Genomic DNA, 20,892 nt, shown 5'->3' on the forward strand with positions numbered 1-20,892 from the left:
AGGCGTACGAATAATAAAAATTGTCTGATATAAATCAAGCGGACAACGTTAAAGAGGATGGGCATCCAAGCTTCTTATCTCGAGCACAGGGATATCGTATTAAAACTGCCGTGAAAATTTTCTCTACATATGCGAACTTATAATTTGTATGTCTTTTTTATTTTTTATTATACCTCATATATCTATCACTAATTTATTGCCAGTATATGTGACTGTTTCATGCATGAAACTTAATATTGTGCATATTTTTTTTCAAGCCTTACATATATATTAATACACATAGCCGAAAAAAAAGAACAGTTAAGTTATCCGTTAAAATTTCCTATCATAAATCAATGTCTATCAGATAGTTACATTAATATTAATCCACACGTAAAAAAAGGTGTAGTTGGATTTGCCACAATTGGGGATGTATATACTACACTGAATAGCAATACATAGGATTACTACACATTTAGTAATGACTACTAGCCTATTGTGGTATACAAACTGTAGTAACATCTACTAGTCGTTGGTAAAAACAAATCCTTGATAAATGACAGGTTGGGCTCTACTACTCCACATCATAGTTTAAAATTCTTTTCTTTATCTTTAATTTATTTATTAAATATATTTTAATTGATATTTATTATTTTTCATGGTATTTAAAAAGTTTTAAAAATTAAAAAATTTATTTCATATTGTTCGCACAAAGACTTCTCAAATATATTAAAATTGATATGTAAATAATTAATCCGAAATGTCAGGCACTAAATTTTAAAAGTAGATTTTTTTTTCTATACGTCATGATATTTTTTTTTTCATTTTGAATCATCTTTGAAAAATTAGTTCTTGTATTACCAACATAGATTCATTGAGTATTTAATTTTTGTTGACATAAAATACAAGCACGCGATTTTGAAGGTTATAATTCACACATTTAAAGATGGAGTAATTATAACTACAATTATAGCGCGAGTGTAACCGCACAGTGGGGTAAAGAAGTTTAAGGTGGCGTTGTTGTTTTCGTTTGTCAGTCTTTTTCCTCTACATTGGAGTAGATTGTACATATTATGTGATATTGTGTACTCCAAAAATAGTAATGCCAACAAATTCTTATAAAATTGTGTGGTTACAGAAGCCGCAGGATGAGTTTCTTATATTACATTGAGTTGTTACTGAGCCTACAAATTTTTACCCCAGTCGAATAGTAAATAGAACTACTTCAGGTGAGATTAATCTTATAGTGTCATTTCTGCTACTAGATTTATTAATTCGATGACCACAGTGTAGTTCAATTATAACTAATTTGGTAAAGTAAATTTGATTCCAGCATTTTTTTTTACTCTCACACAGAGTAATGAAAGGATTTCTTGGCGCAAAAAATTTTTACTTGCCCTAAGGAATTTCTTAGAAAAAAATTTTTTTTTCTGTGCACACAAAATTATCAAAAATTATAACATTCGAAGCAAATTTAATTTCTATTATATTGTTATAGAAAAACCTATGTCAGGATATTTTATTTGAAGCTGCACCATTGACCAATGTTCAAAGAATTAATTAAATTTTTTTTATTATCTTCGCTTTTTTTTGCGACTACAATTTATTAGTTCTTTAGTTACAGAAACTCGACTCTTATTCACTGCACAATCATCCTTTTACGAGCAGTTTCTTTTTTCTATTCTAAATCTTTTTTGATACATGTACTTTGTAATCACCAATTAATAACTTTTACTAAAACAATTTTTTTTACCCTAAGAACTATCTTGAAAACAATCGATTGTAAAATAATTCTAATTAAGAAATTATAAAATAAAAATACATAATTTATTTTGAACAAATAGAATTATCAAATAAGCGACAAAATAATATATAACAAGAGTATATAAATTCATATGTATATAAAACGGTAAATTTTATAGCTATTGACTGAGTAAAAGGTGCACCCGTCGAACGGTTGAAAGCCAAGTGTATGTCGGTTGTCCTCGGAACGTTCGCGCGAGTGAATCGACTCTAAATGACGTAACGATCTGAGTAATCGTAAATTTCCCGCGCATTTGTCGCTGACCAGAGAATGTACTGCACCCTTCGGATGTCCTCAACGGTTATCTCCTGATTCTCGATGGGCATCTCAACAGACTCCGGGCATCGCTCGGCAACCAGACCCGCAGCCCGACGGACCACATTCTTCACCGCGACGCACATTGTTCCATTCGAGAGTCTGCCTCCTCCACTTCTCCATCCTATATAACCATCGCCAAGACTTACAAAACCAGCTTATAACAAGCTGGTTCGCTGGTTCGACTGTTCAGGTTTTTCGATCCCCAGCTTCCTTCTTTTATTCTTATTATTTTTTCACGAGTCTCTCTTTCTTCCTCTTTCTCTTTAGACATATATGTATTTTTATACCACCCCCTCTCTGCTGATGTTAGCGGCACTTGTCGAAAAACGCCGAATAAGATTTATAGGCATAAAGTTGACCGACTGCGGTCTTCGTTCATGATCCCCTATCGAACAAGACACTACTGACCTTCGAAGTAGTCAAGATCCTCGGGACCATATAGCAATAAAACAAGGACGCAGCGTTAGCCATCTTCCATAACAAAATTCTTATCTTACAATGTCTGCAGCCGTACAATTTACATTGACCTTCAACAATATTGGGTACAACTTTTTAATGGTACTAGTAGTTTTTATGGAATTTCTAACTCTGTTTACCTGCTATTGGAAATTCGTGTTTTTTTTCTGGGCAACGATGGGTATTTATTCTTTGTCCTACAACGTTTTTTTTTTACATGTATTTTTAAAGCCTATAAATTATTTTTAGAATCTGCTGTTCGGTTTTGGGATTTTACAGAAAAAAATTTTGAGCTTAAAAAATAGAGTATTCACTATACGGAAATTACTTTTCTTAGAATTAAGTAAAAATATGTACTTTGGATAAATTAGGGCTGAAACAATTTTTTTTTTGTATAAAAATGAATAATCTTTGAAAAAGTTCATCAAAGCTTTTTTAAAGATTTTACAATTTTTGATAAAATCAAAATTGATTCGAAGTCGTAGTTTTATTTTAGTTCTCTCAAGTTCTTAAAATAATATGTTTGATGCTCTTACATTCTCTTCAAGTTTTTTATTTTGCTTTTTTTATTTCGCTATAAACTGTTCTGAATTCTCTTTTCGAAGTTTTTAATTCTTGGAATAGAAATTTATGTACAGTGATTCGCTTCTGATTCTCATTCGTTCTTAAAAAATAAATTTTTTAGTTATTATTAATCAAAAATCAATTAATTAAAATTCTGGCAATTTTTTTCAAGAGCATTCGCCGACGACCTCTACTCAAAAAAAGTATTAATATTTGTATTTGCAGATTACATGCATTACTTGGCAGCAATAGAACATTATTATATCAAGACCCTAGCAAATTCGTTTATGCAGAAAAAATACTTAAAATTTAGTATTTAGTATGATCAGTAATACTTTGGTTATATTTTTGATACTTTAATATTTATTAAAAATTTGATATTTTATTTTTTTTAAATTAATTTTTAATAAAAGAAAATAAAGGGGGTTTCAAAAGAGAATTTAGAAAATATTTTACTTAATTCTATTTTGATATTCTTGACGTGTAAAACGGGAAATATTATCATTAGCAGACTACTGAAAGGCAATCAAAACTACATGGAGTTAAATAAGGACACGTTATTTCGTATGATTCTCGTTTGATTCTTTTCTATCGTGAAAAACTCGGGAGAATCAAAGAAATTAACAGAGAATCAATTCTTCGATTTTGGAGACCACATGCCTTTAGGATCTATTTTCGATTTCTGTTTGGTTTTAAAGGAGGGGGGGGGGGTAAACGGACTACTTAAAGAAATACAAAGTTTTCGGGGACTCAAAAATAGTTCAGTATTTTTTTTTAATGATAACCAAAGTGAATAGAAAATGTTTTCAGCTGCCGTTAAAAACAAATTTTCATTTATTGCCGGCGAAATGGAACACCCCCTAAAAGAGCTGAAAACAAAAATACTGGAAATTAAATAAATTTGATTAATTTAAATTATCTTATAAGTAATTTACATAGAGATAAATTACATTTCACATAATTATTGGATGCAAAGGAAGAAAAAAAAATTTTTAGTTGTTTTCATGATAAAACAAAAATCTTAAACATTTTTCGACTGACACTTTCAATTTTCGAAAAAGTTTAACTACCGATTTTGAATTGTTAATTTTTTATTTGTTAATCACTATTTATTATTAACTTCAAAGTAAAAGATTTACTCTCTAAACATGAATTAGTGAAAATGATGGAATATTCACTAATTTCAAGTGCAAATCGAACCACTAATTTCAAAAAGTGGTTCGGTTTGCACTCAGAATTAGTGAATATTCACTTATTCATGTTTATTTCACTTATTCATGTTTAAAGAGTAAATTAATTTTAATTCCAAAGAAGAGATTTTAAAAAAAGCAATTATATATTTTTTAAAGCAATATAGATTAAAGAATTATTAAAAGTTAATTAAATTTCAAAATTACAAAAATTTTTAATATTTTAAAGTTGATTATTGAAATACATCTGAAGTAATTTAACACTGGGAGTTCTTTTATTGTAAATTGATAAAAAAAAATCAAATTCTTTCATACCATTTTTTTGCAAAAACAAATTTTTCGAAAACAGAGAAAAAAAATTCAAAAATTCTCAATTATAATTGAAAACCCTAATTTGCCCCTCCCCCTACCCCTATGTCTATATATTAAAACTTTTCGTTTAAAAAACGTGTTAGCCTGCTCAACATTTAATTAACTATAGATAACTCGATAACAATTTAATTGCCGACTATCACACAAGGGTTTAATTTTTTCTACACTCAAGATGTTTTTAGGGCATGTGCAGAAATTTATTTGCTATTAAAACCTGAATAATTTTAATTATATAATTAAATTTAGCATCGAGGAATTTATTATTGAACACAATATTTTTTTTGTTAATGTTCATCTGCAGTATATATTTTTTCATAAATATTCTAATCGTTAAATCGCAATAAATTTTTGCATAAATACATAATTATAGTCATCAAATATTAACCCCATAAATTATTACTGTTACGTATTAAAACTTGATATACATTTTTTTTTATTTTCGCGTTGAATATCTTAATTTGCAAGTTATTTATACTAATAATTACCTAAATTGGAGTATATTATTATTATTTACTTGTAAAAAGTTAAACTTGAAAGTTGTACTGTTGGTTTAAAAAAAAAATATTTCGTGTTTGTGGAAAAAATAAAAAAGGAGAATGTGAAAGATATTTCTAGCTTCATATACGTTTGCGAATGGAAGAGTTATTTGAGTTTCAGAGTCGGCCATAACTCTCACAAAGCTATTCCCATCCCGCTTGCTCACCCACTGGAATATTTTAACATTGGGGTGGGTGGCTTTAGGCTTTTAGACGAGTTGGGGTATGCGACACGGCAAGAGTCTGTAGGACAGAAGATCCGTCGAGCAGGCCAGCAAGCAGACATGAGAAGGGAAGGAGAGTCTGGACTCTCCACGCAGCTGACAGCTGTTCCCTTGGTGGGCCGGTCGGTGGGGAGGATTCAGCCTAGTCGCGCCCCTTCTATAATGGCTCCCTTTTCTTCCTCCCTCTACCCAGTATGGCTGGCACTCTCCTAGTTACGTCATCTACCAGAGCCATGCGTAAATGCTGACGTCAGATGTGTCGTGATGTCCATATGGCTGTATGATATATATGTACATATATATCGATTTCTAGTAGTAGTAAAACTATAATACATTTTACTCGATCTTACTTTCTCATTATTGTCATTTTTTTCGTTTTTTTAACTGCGGATACTGAACGCTAGGAGTAGAAAGTACAAAATTTAGTACAAGTTACATATAAATATGCACAGAAAAAGGAGAATTTCTTGGCGCAATAAATTTTTTGCATTTTAAATTGAAAACAAAAATTTTATTGGGGCAAAAAAAATTTTTCATGTAACAAAAAAAATTTTTTGTGTGGAAAACAAATTTCTTGAGCAAAGAAAAATTTGTTTCGTCCTAAAAAAATGTTTGCTTTCAATTCATAATAAAAAAATTTTCTCGCGCCAAGAAATCCATTTTTTTGAGTACTTATATATTTATTTATTAAGGCTATTATTAATCATTGAAGATCTAGCTTTTTAATTTACTTTTTTGTTCATACAGATTAATTATTATCATAAAATATCATGTAACTTGATAAACGGTTCAGCGCCTTCACGCTACAAGATATAGTAGACCAGGGTGAGTAAGTTAATGAGCCAGCTATATAAGATTTGCCAGGTTGTGTAGAAAATGAAAATAAGTTTAACGGTAGATCAGAATAGGATTAACCCAGCGAAACTAAAATTAGTGACTCGTTAGAACCATCATTTCCCTCTACGCGTTAAATCCATATTTTAAACGGGTATTTTCTTTTTGTCAGTCAAGACTTTCGGAGTCTTTATAAAGGCTCACCGAAAGAGATACGGTAGTGTAGAATGATAAAATACGACAGATATGTTTGCATTATATTATGGCAATGAGAGAAAGACGATAAGATTGTTACTGAAATGACTGTGTGATGGCAGCATAGTCAGCGATACGTAACAAGCGTTACACTCGACAATTCTACAATACATGTGACTGTGTGGAAGCCGGTCCGCGTTGCACACGAGGGAATTCCCCGTTTCACGAGCACATAACAACCACGTTTATGGCCATGATCACATGATTCCGTATAGCCACAACTATATAACCGAGTTCCATTACCCAGTTACTGAGCCAAACAAATCGTAAAGTTTACTTTAAATTTACTGACCCGCACAACACTCCGACTACAGTCTCATCCTATCGGATATCATTCAAATTATCGTCTCGGATACTGACAAAAACCGAATGCTATTAATTTGTGATAATTTTTTTTTTACACTACATTCATATATTCACTTTTATATATTTATAAATAGTATAACTAATAAATAACAAAGTTTGTCTCAGATTATAAAATTAAATTAAATGCTACTATACAGGAAAAAAGAATTTCTTGTCGCAAAAAATATTTTGTAGTGTGTATTGAAAACAAAAATTTTCTTTGGACTAAAGAAAATTTCTTAATGCAAAAAAATTTACTTGCCTTTATAAAAATTTTTTTACTTCAAAAAATAATTTGTCTTGCTTAAAGAAATTTATGTTTTCAATTCGTAATGCAAAAAAATTCTTTAGGCAAAAATTTTCTTGAAGCAAGAAATTGTTTGTCGTTCCAAAAAATTTTTTCTCGCTCCAAGAAAATGTTTTCTCTCAGAAAATTTTTATTTTCGACTCACAATGCAAAAAAATGTCTTTGAGCAAGTAAATTTTTTTTTCTGAGCAATCACTTTATCATAAACGATGTATATATTTTATGTTAGTTTCTAGTCCTAATTAAATAACGTTTTTATTATAATCTATATATTTGTATAATGATATTAATTGAATAATTATTCTCACTATCATTATATAATTATCGCTGTAATAAAGTACATGCATAATGTTCATAAGATCAATGATATAATATTCGTGTGCTTTAGAATTTTCACAGTTTACTTTTCTGGTAATAAAATATTACGTGAAATCAATTATTCAATTTTTTTTGCTTTCATTAGTTTTAATTTTTGGAATATTAATTAAAATAAATAAGAAATTTCAGAGTGAAATACTGATCGATTCATAATGTTCAAGTAACGAAAAATGGTGAAGAGATTTATTTATATTTTTATTGTAACAGAATGTACTCTGTTTCGAAGTATAGTTTTCTCATCCTTCCAATTTTACGAGCCATAGGCTCTTTCGATCAATGGGCCGTGAGACGCGCGCGCATAAACGCATCTTTCTCTCTTCTATCTTGTTTGGTTTTTCTTGTGAATGCCGGCAGATGTCGTGGGTGTTTTATAGCTCTTAAAATGGCCATGCAGTTAAATCTTCAATTGTTATATCTTTTGCTATTCTCATCACATCCATTATATTCAAATTGCTTTACCCCACCATTTGTCTCTATCGTTCAAATCTTGTTATAACTTAATCACATTTGCTAATAAGACTATTATTTAAGAAACTTAATACTTTTCAATTGTGGTTATTACAGTTACATATAAATATAGTGTCAGCTAAAAATCACACATATACAGAAAATAAGAATTTCTTGACGCAGTAAAAATTTTGCAAAATGCATGTAAAATAAAAAAAAATATTTCTTGAGTCAAGAAAAATTTTTTTACCCTAGACAATTTTCAGTTTGAATTTATAATGCATGACATTTTTTTTGGAGTGAATCAAAATTTTTTGTGCCAAGAAATTCTGTTTTTCTGTGCGTCATTGCTTTTAATTCCGGCATTTTTAAAAATGAAACGATAAAAATAAAAATTTCTACTGATATTAGGCGACATGATCATTTGGCGATATAGTAATCTACCGCGCGACATTGGAATGTCGTGAGTGAATTACCGTCTTTATCATGAAACCAATCCCTGGAGATACATAACATCATCTCGAACGAAAGAAAATTTTAACTCTCTCGAGCCGTGAGGTGAAAAATGAGAGAGTAAGAGAAAGAGAGAAAGCAAGAGCGCGTAGTATTGCAGAGCCTTGGGGTGATTTATTAGAGTTAATTCCAATTCCATTGGAGCCGCGAGGTAACGGGGGAGGTCGAACGGCCGGTAAAGGAGCGGTTGGTGAAGAGTCAGAGGAAGAGATGAAAGAGAAAGAGGAGACAAGGTGGGTGGGTGAGGGGCCGGTGGATATTCTTATGCAATTTGCCAGAAAGGTTCAAGAACCCAGGAGATCCCGCAATTTATCTTGCCTTATGTTACGCCGAGCCAAGGCAACGGAAGATAGATGGCGTCACTGCTTTCAACCCCCTTGTCCCACCCTTCCAAGACCCACCTCCCCCGTACGTATAGCTCAACGACCACCTCACCCCGAGCCAATGAGAAACGACCGCGGTGGCCATCTTGGATGGAGAGTTATTGAACGAAAAAGATGAGTAAGAAACTTGTTATGAGGGTGCGTTCTCTTCGCGGTGTTGGAACTTGTCCGAACAGAGATTGGAAAAAGAAGAGTGAGGCAACAGAAGGTGGAGGACACTAGTCGGGAACACCAGACTCACGAGGGGTTGTTGGCGCTATATTGATCAATTGCTTTGCCGTGCTTTAAGTTACTTTCACACCACCTGCTACGAGATACTCACCGGATCAAAAAAAACTCGGTGGGTTCCAATGAGATTAATTACATTATGATTGAGAAATAGCTCGAAAAAAATTTTTTTTTTTAAGCATTACCTATGGGGTCGTTCATAAAGTACATTTATACTTATGGGGGAGGACGGGGTGTCGCTTACCGTAACAAGGGAGGGGGGGGGATTTAAGGTAACGTGATGTTCGAAACTCGTCAAACAATTTCGAAAATTTTTCTCACTTTTTTTAATTTTATTTTTTTGTTACGATAAGAAGTCATTCGTTTCATATTTGTACATATATAAATATTTCTATATGTATATTTCCGTCATGATGTGGAAGGGAGGGTCTATCATTTGTAACGCAATATTGATAGGGAGATTGCAGAAAATGTGATATAGCGTGACGAAAAGGGGGCGGGGAATTGAAAAAGATAAAATTTTGTGTGACGTATTTTCTGAACAGCCCCTATTAAATTTTTCCTTAGGTTGCAAATATTTATTCAAATAAATTTATAAACTAACTTACGATACATTTTTCTACGTACATCATATTTATTACTCTCTACTTATGTGAATACTTTACAAGTTCATTTATCGACATGCGTAACGTTGTTATCCAACTGATATCAAACTCCGGTAACACGATATGTGGGTTCAAAATTTTCGTGACGATTAGCAATGAAATTAAGAATAATATGTTAAAGTACGTTTACGAAATATGATCATAAGTTATAATAAAACGATAATTGATTCAAAATTCAGCTTTGATTAACTTAAAATATCAGCAATTGATCTTACCGGGCTATGATATACCCGCGTTTTCGTTCATTCTAGAAGAGTTTCATCGTGACTCCATCCGATGGCGCTGGCAAAAACTCGCCGAGAGCCCCATCTATGATGATTCCGCTGAAACTTATCGTTCCCACGTGCTTTCTCCCTACCAAGGATTTTGAAAGGCTGGTGGTAGAGAAATGGGGACATATCTCTGGAGTGTGTCGACCTGACTGAATTATGGTGGATGGTGGGGGAGTATGTTGATGCCAACTACAGCGCAGAATCTCATCGATCATTCCAACATTCTCTGTGTTTTACGCCGCCGTGTTGTACTGTGTAGTAAACCTCTCCTCTTTTCTCTCGTCTCTACTACTCGTCATTCTCTGATGATTCCGTTTCCCCTCTATTCTCTCAACATCGCAGTACAGTATCCCCACTACCGAGTATTCTCGTGGCCGTCGACCGGCATTGCTCCTCGAGCATCACGAGGGATTCCTTCCTTTTATATTTATGTGGCGACTTGTGGCCAGAACGGTTTATGTGTCGATTTAGCCCTTGTTTCACATTGTGATGATTGCGTTGGATCGGGTTTTTATGAGAATATTGCACACTTCGAACGCGAAGCGTAGGTAGGGCTCTACTGTCGCCAAATTAAAAATCCGTGTTTCGGTTATTTTTTGATAAAACGTTTTCTCAAAGTGATGCATGATTGCTATATTTTACTTATTTATTTATTTATGTTTATGAAATCTCTACATGAGTTTTAAGTGCGCGAGTGCATTTCGCTGATGAGGGCAAAATGCGTACACGCATCCCCCTCGCGTGTCTCTTGACACTATACTACATATCAAGGTCACACCAGCGTAAGAATCCCGCCAACGGAAATTAACAACATTTGTGAAATAACATCAGGTGACAGAATTCCAAGGAGGATCGAAAACACCAGTACCCCATGTTGGTGTGTTCAATAAAAATTTTATTTTTATGGCATAGTAGGCGAGCTCACTGTTACGATTATTTGTTGCCGCCAATTTTGTTTCATCTCAATTTTCTTAAAGTTTTTTGAGTGAACCCAGAATAGCCTGAAGTATTTCACATATATTCAAGTCGCCACCTAGGATATATTGTTTTACAGTTTTTCAAATGTCCGGATAAGAAAGTTGTTTTTATTCAACAAGTCCGAATAATTCAAACTACTTTTCTGGATTTATTTATGAACTACATTGAGATGATCCGTTTATATTTCTTTTAAAATCCCCTTCTATCTTTATAAAGTGTGGAAACGCTTCACGTATAATTTCTTTTCTGCTGAAAAGTATTTTTAAAGCATTTCAAGCTCTATTGAGTAAAAAATATTAAAGACATTTGATAATATAGAATTCACTTTTGAGTGTATATTTTATGTTATAGGAGAGAGAGGGGGGGAGGAAGGGAGAAACGGGGTACTTAAGACAATACTAAGTTTTCGGGGACTCAAATACGTTAAATCTTTTTTTTTTTTTTTTTTTTTTTTTTTTTTTTTTTTAATGATATTCAAAGTAAATAGAATAGATTTTCAGAAGGCTTTAAAAAAATAGTTTAATTTTTTTCGAGCAAAATGGGGTTAAAAAAAAATTTCTGGATATTAAATAAATTTGATTACATTTTTGAAAAAGTTTAACTACCTACTTTAAATTGTTAATCACTATTTATTATGAACTTCAAAAAAAAAAAGAAATTAGTTTCAATTTCGAAGAAAATCATTTTGAAAAAGCATTTATATATTGCTTAAAGTAATAAATTAAAAAATTATTAAAAGTTAATTGAATATCAAAACTATAACAATTGTAAATATTTTAAAGTTGATTATTGATACTCATGTGAATTAATTTGACACTGGGAGTTTTATTAGTGTAAATTGATAAGAAAAAAAAAAAAAACGAATTGACTTCATACCAGTTTTTTATAAAAAAAAATTTTTCGAAAACAGTAAAGAAAAAATTAAAAATAATACTTATATTAATAATAATAATTATATTTTCAAAAGTGATTTTGGAATATTTAATAAGAAATCTTTTTTTATAATATTTTGAGGGTACCCCATTTTACCCGCCCCCCCTAACCTATTTTGCCCCTATTTCCCCTATATTAAGCGAACATTACGTACACTAGACTATAATTTTTTTATTTATCAATGCAACAGTTAGAAATAGTATTTATACACTATGGTATTAAAAAAATACTTACAGGAAAAAAAAACAACGTTAAAATTCACCCGAATTATCAATACTTTTTATTGTTTCAAATAGTAATGCGGCGCCCGGGTGCGATTTTGTTGTTTATTATAAAGTATAAGGTTAAAATATATGAGTGATCTGCTGTAATATACTTATGCTCAACGAAAAAAAGTATAGGATAAAGATATAGTTTTTAAAATTTCAAATAGTAAAAATTATTATTTTGAATTGTATAGTTTCAATGGCAGGATGATATGTTTTAGACTGACGATAGTAAGAATTAAAACTTAAACCATAAATTTTTAAATTTTAAACAATAAAAATCTCCAAGTCGATATACATAATTTCATAGTCGATCGTTACTTTTTCTTATGCTATCGTAGTAGTAATTTTTGTTCTAAACCCTCATTTTTATTGCTTCGAATAATAAAAATATATATTTTTTTCTTTCTTCTATTTTATATTTTTTTATTTTGAATTATTTATTTCCGGTTTTTACCGTTTGCTCTCGTAGTACAAAGTTCTATTCGAGTTTCTGATTTCACCCCCTCCTTCTATCTTCTGCCATTGTCTGTTATCTCATCGTTGTGCATCTAATTGATTGCATTCTTGTTTGTATTATGAATAACTGGATTCCGTAGGGTACAGTATGTAGTTGTTCGAATTTCTATAAGAAAAATCATGAGACAAATTTCAGCCGACTCTCGGGCTCGAACCGCCAACCTTTCGCGAACAGAATCCAGTCCCTGGCACATAGAGTGCCCGGCCACAGCATGCATATGAGAATCGAAAGTTATTTTCGTACTTAAATGGATGAAGGTAGCGCATGAGATTTTACTGCATCAAACAATAAAATTTGCTGAGGCTGACATATACTTTTAACAAATTGACAAAGTATAATGTACATTTTCATATAGTCAATCTTCACTGATTTCAGTAGTAATATTTAATATTTGCTTTAATGATAAATATCCGTGAAAATTTATTTATTCGCGTTTATATCATTAATTTTGACTGTTGACTAATATTAAAATTTAAAAACAACTCCTGGTAAAGTTTCTTAGTTAGAGGACTTTACAAAATAACGTTTTAACTAAATTTATTATTTTATATCCTCTATATTTTTATTGTTTGAAACTTTAATTTCTTATTTTACAAACGATAGATATTTAATTTTTGGCTGTTAAACTTTAAAGTTCAATTTTTTTAGTGTTTACTTTGTCTTTTTTATAGTTTTAAATTATAATTTTATTTAAATGAACTGTATATTTCAGCATTCGACTTATAATTATTATTTATTAAATATTGAAATCACGATATTACTATTTGAATTAATATTAATCGCTAAAAATATTATAGTTATTAAACATCAAACTTTATTTACTGCAGTCCCTTTTTTTTCGTGTAGAAAAAAATAATTTCTTGGCGCAAAAAAGCGACTAACGCTTCAAGAAAAGTTTTACTTGCTTTAAGAAATTTTTTGCATTATAAATTTGAAACGAAAATTTTCTTCAAGCGAGAAAAAATTTTCTTGCACAAAAATTTTTTTTCTCTATGAATTATTTATACTTAAAATCGATGCAATGTGATGAAAAATTAATTATTTACTATTTTCTAGAATAATAGAATTATAAATATATTTTTTTTTTTATAATAAAAATTCACTTCTGTAAACGGAATATTAACATAAATGAAGTATCTATATATATGCTCTCTATAGAAATCTATATATCTATATATACATATACATTGTGTAACTGTTTGAAATTTATTGTTTCAGGTAAGTGACGTTGGATATCGCCTCAAGAGCTGCTTTCTGCACACACATGCAATCAGCTCGATATAATGTAAGCGCCTACTGCAAATTATAATGCATTATTGATATGACATTTAACTTCTTAATCAAAAAATTATTTCTATCAATAATTTAATGGTTCTTATAAAAGCTTATTTAATTCTTCAAGCTACCATTCTGTCTGTTGAATTAATTGTTGCATAAATGTGAATGTCATAACAGTTATTTTAGCTTACACATATAAATATATAAATTTATTAACAAAACAATACTACTAGGATACAATATGACAGATAATATATACGCAAGCGTTAAATGAGTTTTGTTATTATTTTGGTCACGAATTTTTTTGTAGAAAATAAGCGCCTGTAAATTTGTCCTCAGTCAAGGACAAAATCCCGATAGTCGGCTAAAGATGGGTTCATGCGTGAAGCCATTCGAAAATAAAAATCATTAAATTAGCAAACTAAATATTTTCGTAGGTAAATTTTCAGTGAGTAAAATAATTAACAATTGACACCTGGGTCAAAAATAAAACTTGATTTGGACGTGGTTTAGCAAGTCAAAATTTCGAGCCGTGTTTTCACGAGATAAACTAAACTTTTTTGTTTCACGGTAAGAAATATTTTGCGGATATCACTATGCCAGTATGGGCTCGAACGCCACACACGGAAAAAAATGTTGGCTCAAAACATACCAATTTTTATCATGCTGTCAACCAAACTTGAAATAGGAAGGGAAGCATCCAAAATAGTAGTTTACCTATCGAGTGCGATAGTGTTTAAGACGCGAGGTGTGAAGATTGGTGCCCGAGTCGAAGGCGAGGGTACCAACACACGAGCCTCTTAGACTCGATTGTACTAGATAAATACATTAGTTTTTGTGACAGATATTTGAAATGTACTACAATTAGTGCCCATAAATGGCAGGATATAAATCCGCATCTATTTATTTGCTAAGATTGTTTTGAGTATTTGTTGAAAATGAGAAAGAAGTCGGTTTACTATCGCACATGTAACCAAAAAACATTTTTGGATCCGTTGATGACGTCACTATTAAAACGATTAGGTATCTTTTTTACCAGCTGTATCTTGTCTAATATTTTTAGCTGCCGGTTATAGGCGCTAAATGTCGTACATTTCAAGTGTCTGTCACAAAAAAATATTATGCTCATACAAAAAATTATTATGCCGCATCATAATTATTATAATGTATGAAAGTAATTGTAATTAAATCTTATCGATAAGTTTCTCGCGCGTAGTAAATATTGTGATGCAGCATAATAATTTTTTGGATTCTTCCCTTACTGTTTTAAGTTTGGTCGGCAGCATAATAAAATTGGTAGGTTTCGAGCCAACATTTTTCTCCGCCATACTTCGGGGACTCGTTATGATACTGTCTTGGAATATTTCACATACTATTTTAGTATCTGTCTTGAGACCATACCAGTATGATGCTGAACGCCATAGATTTTTTACCGTGTAGTTGATTTAAGAAAACATTGTCTGGGTAAAATAACAATCTAGCCTTTACGCAAATAAAGTTTTGCTATTACATCAATATTTTTTTTCAGTGTAAGATTATTGATTGTGTTATATTATTTTGAATAAACATAAGGATATTTTAAGTTTAATTATTAGGAATATCAATGAATCATATATTCATATATAAATTTTAAGATCCAGCGTGTAGGTGCAAACAAGTTTAAACAAGGTGTGATTATTAGGGATCACCGCGAATAAGAGAGGTTTAGGAAGAAGATCGTCTGACTAATGAAAATAATAATAAAGGTGCAGGTTGGAGGCTAACAGTGTTGCCTCACTTGGGTAGTAAAAGAATTCTCGTCGACTTAAACTGTAGAGATAGGCCACACACCGTCAACTTGTTAAACATGCGGCGAGATTAAATGCTTCATTAATGTGATTAAAGTAAAAAGCTGCTTGAATAATGAGTCCTGGTGAATTATTTGTCGGTCTGTCTGTATATTTGTGTTTCTTTATTCTTTTCACTGAATCATTCATATTCGCCATTTTTTAGTCTATTTTTGTTTACTTTTCGGAGCTTGATACTGAAATTTCATTTTTTTTTTTGATTTCATCATCACGTGATTTTTTATTCCTTAAAATAAATATAATGATTTTTTATAGCTGTGCCATTGTTTTAATTTATTTATTGAATAAAATATGAGAAAATCACTTTATCTAATCATTATTCTGCATAGAATAAAAAGTCGGGATATTTGCCATTCATTACGTGGAAGTGAATGTTGTGAACGTCGGCGATAGAACTGCCATCGTGTTACCATACAAATGTCTTAACGAATACATACAATATCCATTGCTTTTGTGTTTAAACTTAAAAGGGTGAGAATCAACACCTTTTCTTATACTTATCAACCGCACTCCAGAACGGAAGATATGTTCTGATATATTTTATATCCAAACAACTTTTGGAATTTACATTAAAAAGAGAAAACAAAAAATGAGAAATTCAAAAGTGCACACCTCAATCGCTCATGATAGTTATTAATATTTTATTGTTTTTACGATTTTCTTTACTCTGTAAACATGAATAAGTGAATATTCACTTATTCATTTTTATTTCACTTATTCATGTTTAGAGAGTAAGTTTAATTTTTATTATTTGAAATTTTTTTTAAATTTCCCACCTTTTTTCTTAGATGTCGCCTTTTATTTTTCAATTCTATTGTCATACTATGCTGTTGCCAGTAGATGGTGGAGGAGGAAAAAGAAAAAATAATAATAAAAAAAAATAAAAAGTGGCAGCTAAATTTTTCATTAATTACCGGTTTTAAGTTTGTAATTAATTACAATTAAACGAAAAGTATTTAGATTGTGATTTTCCATAGGGTTTTTGCGACAAAAGATACAAAACTACTAAAAAAAAAAATTAGGCCAATTTATTATATTTTTTTAAGGTTATCGTGGTTCCGAAGATTTATACAGGACAATTGGCAGCATCGGTTTTTTGGATTAAAATAATACTTGTCAAATCAATGGAATGATGAATCGACTTAATATTCAGGTCGAAATTGTTCCTTAGTAAAGTATCTTTGTACTAGTATACAATTTAACCCATTTTAGTGTAAACGAAAAAGTGTAGAAATGATTCGACGTGAGTGAATTAGTCGACAAAAATGAGTCGATCGTAATGCGCACAGTGCGTCGCGCTTAAGGAACGCAAAAAAGATAAATAAACATCTGTGTATCATACCGAAATAAAAGTTGTAAGCAATTTTTACGTCTGTTTGATACGCAAGCAGAAAGAGTTCAACGTGATACTCAGATCTGCAAGAACAGCCCGAACGTGTTGTGAAGACGAAGGATATGCACAAATGGTTCAAAGCAATACATATATATGTATTTATACATAAACAGATATAAAAAATAAAGAGCAAGAGAGAAAAATACAAGGTGTTGGGGTCTGACGCAAAGTGCAAGCAGATGTGATCAGCGATTATGCACTTACGGCGTTACCGTATATAAACGGTCCACGGGTCCCGGATAAAAGTGCGTGTGTGCACGTATATAACGGCTGGACTGCAAAACCCATGCATCTTCCAGCGTGACATCGCGGTTTCAGACTAATCGCGCGACAATCTTCGCCGGACGGTGAAGAGTCCGCGCAATGTAGACCAACACAGTGTGGGGACAAGAGACCAAACTGGTGAAAAATATATGAGCTGGACGAAGAACGATATATATAAATATATATATAAAGAAAAAGCAAAAGATCCAAGAATATCCCGCAAGAAGACGAAAGCGAAACCAAACTGTCTTGGCTTATACTCTTGCAGTTTACAAACGCAATACCTCTGCACTTGTGAATAAACGACGACCATCGGATAATAAGGTGTATGATCGGACACTATAAAATAATTCAAACAAATGCCTTCGTGTAAATCTTCTTACCAACTTATATCACTGAGCGATTGATTTATCTTTTATGTTTTTCAATTAAATATATAAATAAATCAGGTATTTTGATCAATGCTTATTTTTATAATCATAATATTGGTTTCAATTACGTATTTGTAGTCATACTTTTGGCAATAGAGAGTATTTAGTTTGTGTTTGTTTGGGTCAAAGGACAGCTTATTGGATAAAAGCCCTTGAAGTAATTCATCCATTATCTTTCTTATACACTTAGAGTGTCTCAAAAAATCGACTTTTTTTTTTTCGAAGAACATTAAAAAATCGACAGAGTATCTCTAGACAAAGACCCTGTTAAAATATGATACCTTAATATTAATATTTAAAGGGGGCGATTCACGATTTTCTATTTTCCATTTAAATAACATGGAAAAAAAAAATTTTATGCTTGGAATTTTATACCTCGGCGATAGCTTATTGAACAAACAAGTTCAGGATATATTTTTGTCGGGAATTAAACGTTCTACAAAAAAGTCTTTTATCGTTTTTTGATAAATCTTTCTGTTCAAAAATTATCCGAGCTCGAAGTCAAGTTAGAGTAAATTTCGAGACCATTTTACTTTTCCGGCGAAATTATCGGACTTATCGAGAAATGTTATAAAATCTTTTTTGTAGACAATTTTATTTCCTACAAATTAGTATTGATTAATTTTTTTCGAACTCTGCATTGTTTTCTAGTTATTTCCATTTTAATGCCAAGTTCTTAAAATCGATCAGAATACTATTTTTTTAGGAGCTTGGCATTAAAATGGAAATAACTAGAAAACAATGCAGAATTCGAAAAAAATTAATCTATACTAATTTGTAGGAAATACAATTGTCTACAAAAAACATTCAATGACATTTTATGATAAGTCCGATAGTTTCGCCGGAAAAATAAAATGATCTTGAAATTTACTCTAACTTTACTTTGAGCTCGGATAACTTTTGAACGGATGTATTTATCAAAAAATGATAAAAGACTTTTTTTATGAATGAGTTTCTTATATTACATTGAGTAGTTACTGAGCCTACAAATTTTTACCCCAGTCGAATAGTAAATAGAACTACTACTGTAGAGATTAATCTTGTAGTGTCATTTACGCTACTAGATTTATCAGTACGATAACCGCAACGTCTAGTTCACTTATACTAGTTTAGTGTGGTTAATTTAACTCCAGAATTTTTTTACGTGCACATTTAAAGAAATCGATGAGATTATCTCTGTTGCTCATAGAGACGAATCAAAATTTTTGAAAGTATGATATTTTTAGCCTTTGGTTACCAGAAAACTCTGCAAAGTCTACTTTTGAGGTTTCATATTCTTTTACACTTTTTTTTATAATTAAAAAAATGAGAAACAAGTTTTTGTGTGGGCCAATAAAATATTTGGAGAAACATAGCAGCTGGTATTGACGCCCTATCTCTTCTGCTATTCCACCTGAATGTCATGCGGATATCACGGAAGAATCTGATATAGATCAATTTAAAAAAAAACAGCCTATATGCAATGTGTTGACTGCATGCAGCAAAGCACACCTGTAATTTATTTCTCGATGGCTGCCTCTCTACCCTATAATAATCAGTGTAATTATTGTTAAACCTCGAGTGGTCTTTTATAATTGTTGTTTATAATTTTTTGATCAACCCTGTGCTATTTGCATTTTTCATATCAACCTATAATGTCATATCAGAAATATACTAATTATTTACCTCTGAGGATAATTAAATGACTAATTATTTGATAATTATTAAAAATTTAGTGTGTTATCTATTACGAAATAAATAATAAATAAAATTATCGTATAGTATTGGACATTAACTTCTGTAATTAATTATGATGATAATGAGTCATCGTCATTAAAATCAATTATTCCCTGATTATTACGAGACAGACTTTTGGCGAAGCAAAAGCAATGCTGATGAACATAAATCTTAGAGATTATAGTCTTAAATGTTAAAAATATTTACACGTAATTAAATTAATGCATGTAGTCATAAATAAAAATAAGGATATTTCTTCATAATTACGCCGACAATTCATTTTTTTACGCATTATTAGGAATGTCTATATTATTAATTATTTATCATAAAATTATTTACATATTAACGTACACGAATGTTGACTTATTTTTACTGCTTATTAATATTTATTTTAGAAATTTTTTATATAGGTTAAACAGAAAAAAAATAAACACACACATACACATTAGTACAGAAACTACATTAGTGTGACCAATGTGCACGCCTGAGTTGTAGGTGGCGGGATTTCTATTTTTTAGCCGGGATCGCTGGCCAGTTTGAAATCGAGTAAAGTCTAGATTATTTCTACTAGGGGAATGGGGTGTATTGTTTTACAAACTTCTAAAATCAAACGAAACTATTACTGGCGAAGGTTGCACTCTTCAATAAAAACATCCCGCTGAAAAAATTCATAGGAAGTGACCATATACTCGATATGGTCCTCGACCAATGACATTGCAGCATGACAATGCTCGGCCGCACAAAGTTTTGTGGTCCCGCAAACCATAAATGAACTGCAGTGTGAAATTTTACCACATCTGGTGTACTCACTAAAAATTGCACCAAGCGACTAACAGTTTTTTATAAAGATGAAGTTCGAAAAGTATTCGATGAATTCATAGCGTCAAAAGACCAAGTCCTTTTTCGCCAAGGAATCTATGAGCTGCCTACGCGTTAGGAGAAAGAAGCAGAAGCTGATGGTCACTACATTTAATGAGATTTGTACTTTATTTAAAAACGAGACGAACTTTTTTGTATCCCTAATATTCCATGGTGAAAATTTATCAAAAGATTATACGGATTAAAGTCGAAACGGATTTAACAGGAAGTTTGGTCCGAGTGCGAATTAGAGATTTTCTTTTCAATTCCTTTTGAATGTTCAATTCAAATTTATTATAAATTAATTATAAGCATAAAAGTTAATTTATTTCCATCCG

General features: G+C 31.3%; 1 protein-coding gene across 1 annotated transcript in view; it reads left to right on the forward strand.

The window, feature by feature from the left end:
- The window catches only part of LOC103579965 (homeotic protein antennapedia), a 167,849-nt gene that overhangs the window by 38,261 nt on the left and 108,696 nt on the right, over positions 1-20,892 (forward strand). Inside the window, exon 2 of the mRNA XM_008561538.2 lies at positions 13,986-14,052. The gene's annotated coding sequence lies outside the window, so the exon portion shown is untranslated. The remainder of the gene's footprint in view (positions 1-13,985; positions 14,053-20,892) is intronic.

The sequence above is a fragment of the Microplitis demolitor genome, chromosome 3 (assembly GCF_026212275.2).
Source record: "Microplitis demolitor isolate Queensland-Clemson2020A chromosome 3, iyMicDemo2.1a, whole genome shotgun sequence".
Taxonomy (NCBI): domain Eukaryota; kingdom Metazoa; phylum Arthropoda; class Insecta; order Hymenoptera; family Braconidae; genus Microplitis; species Microplitis demolitor.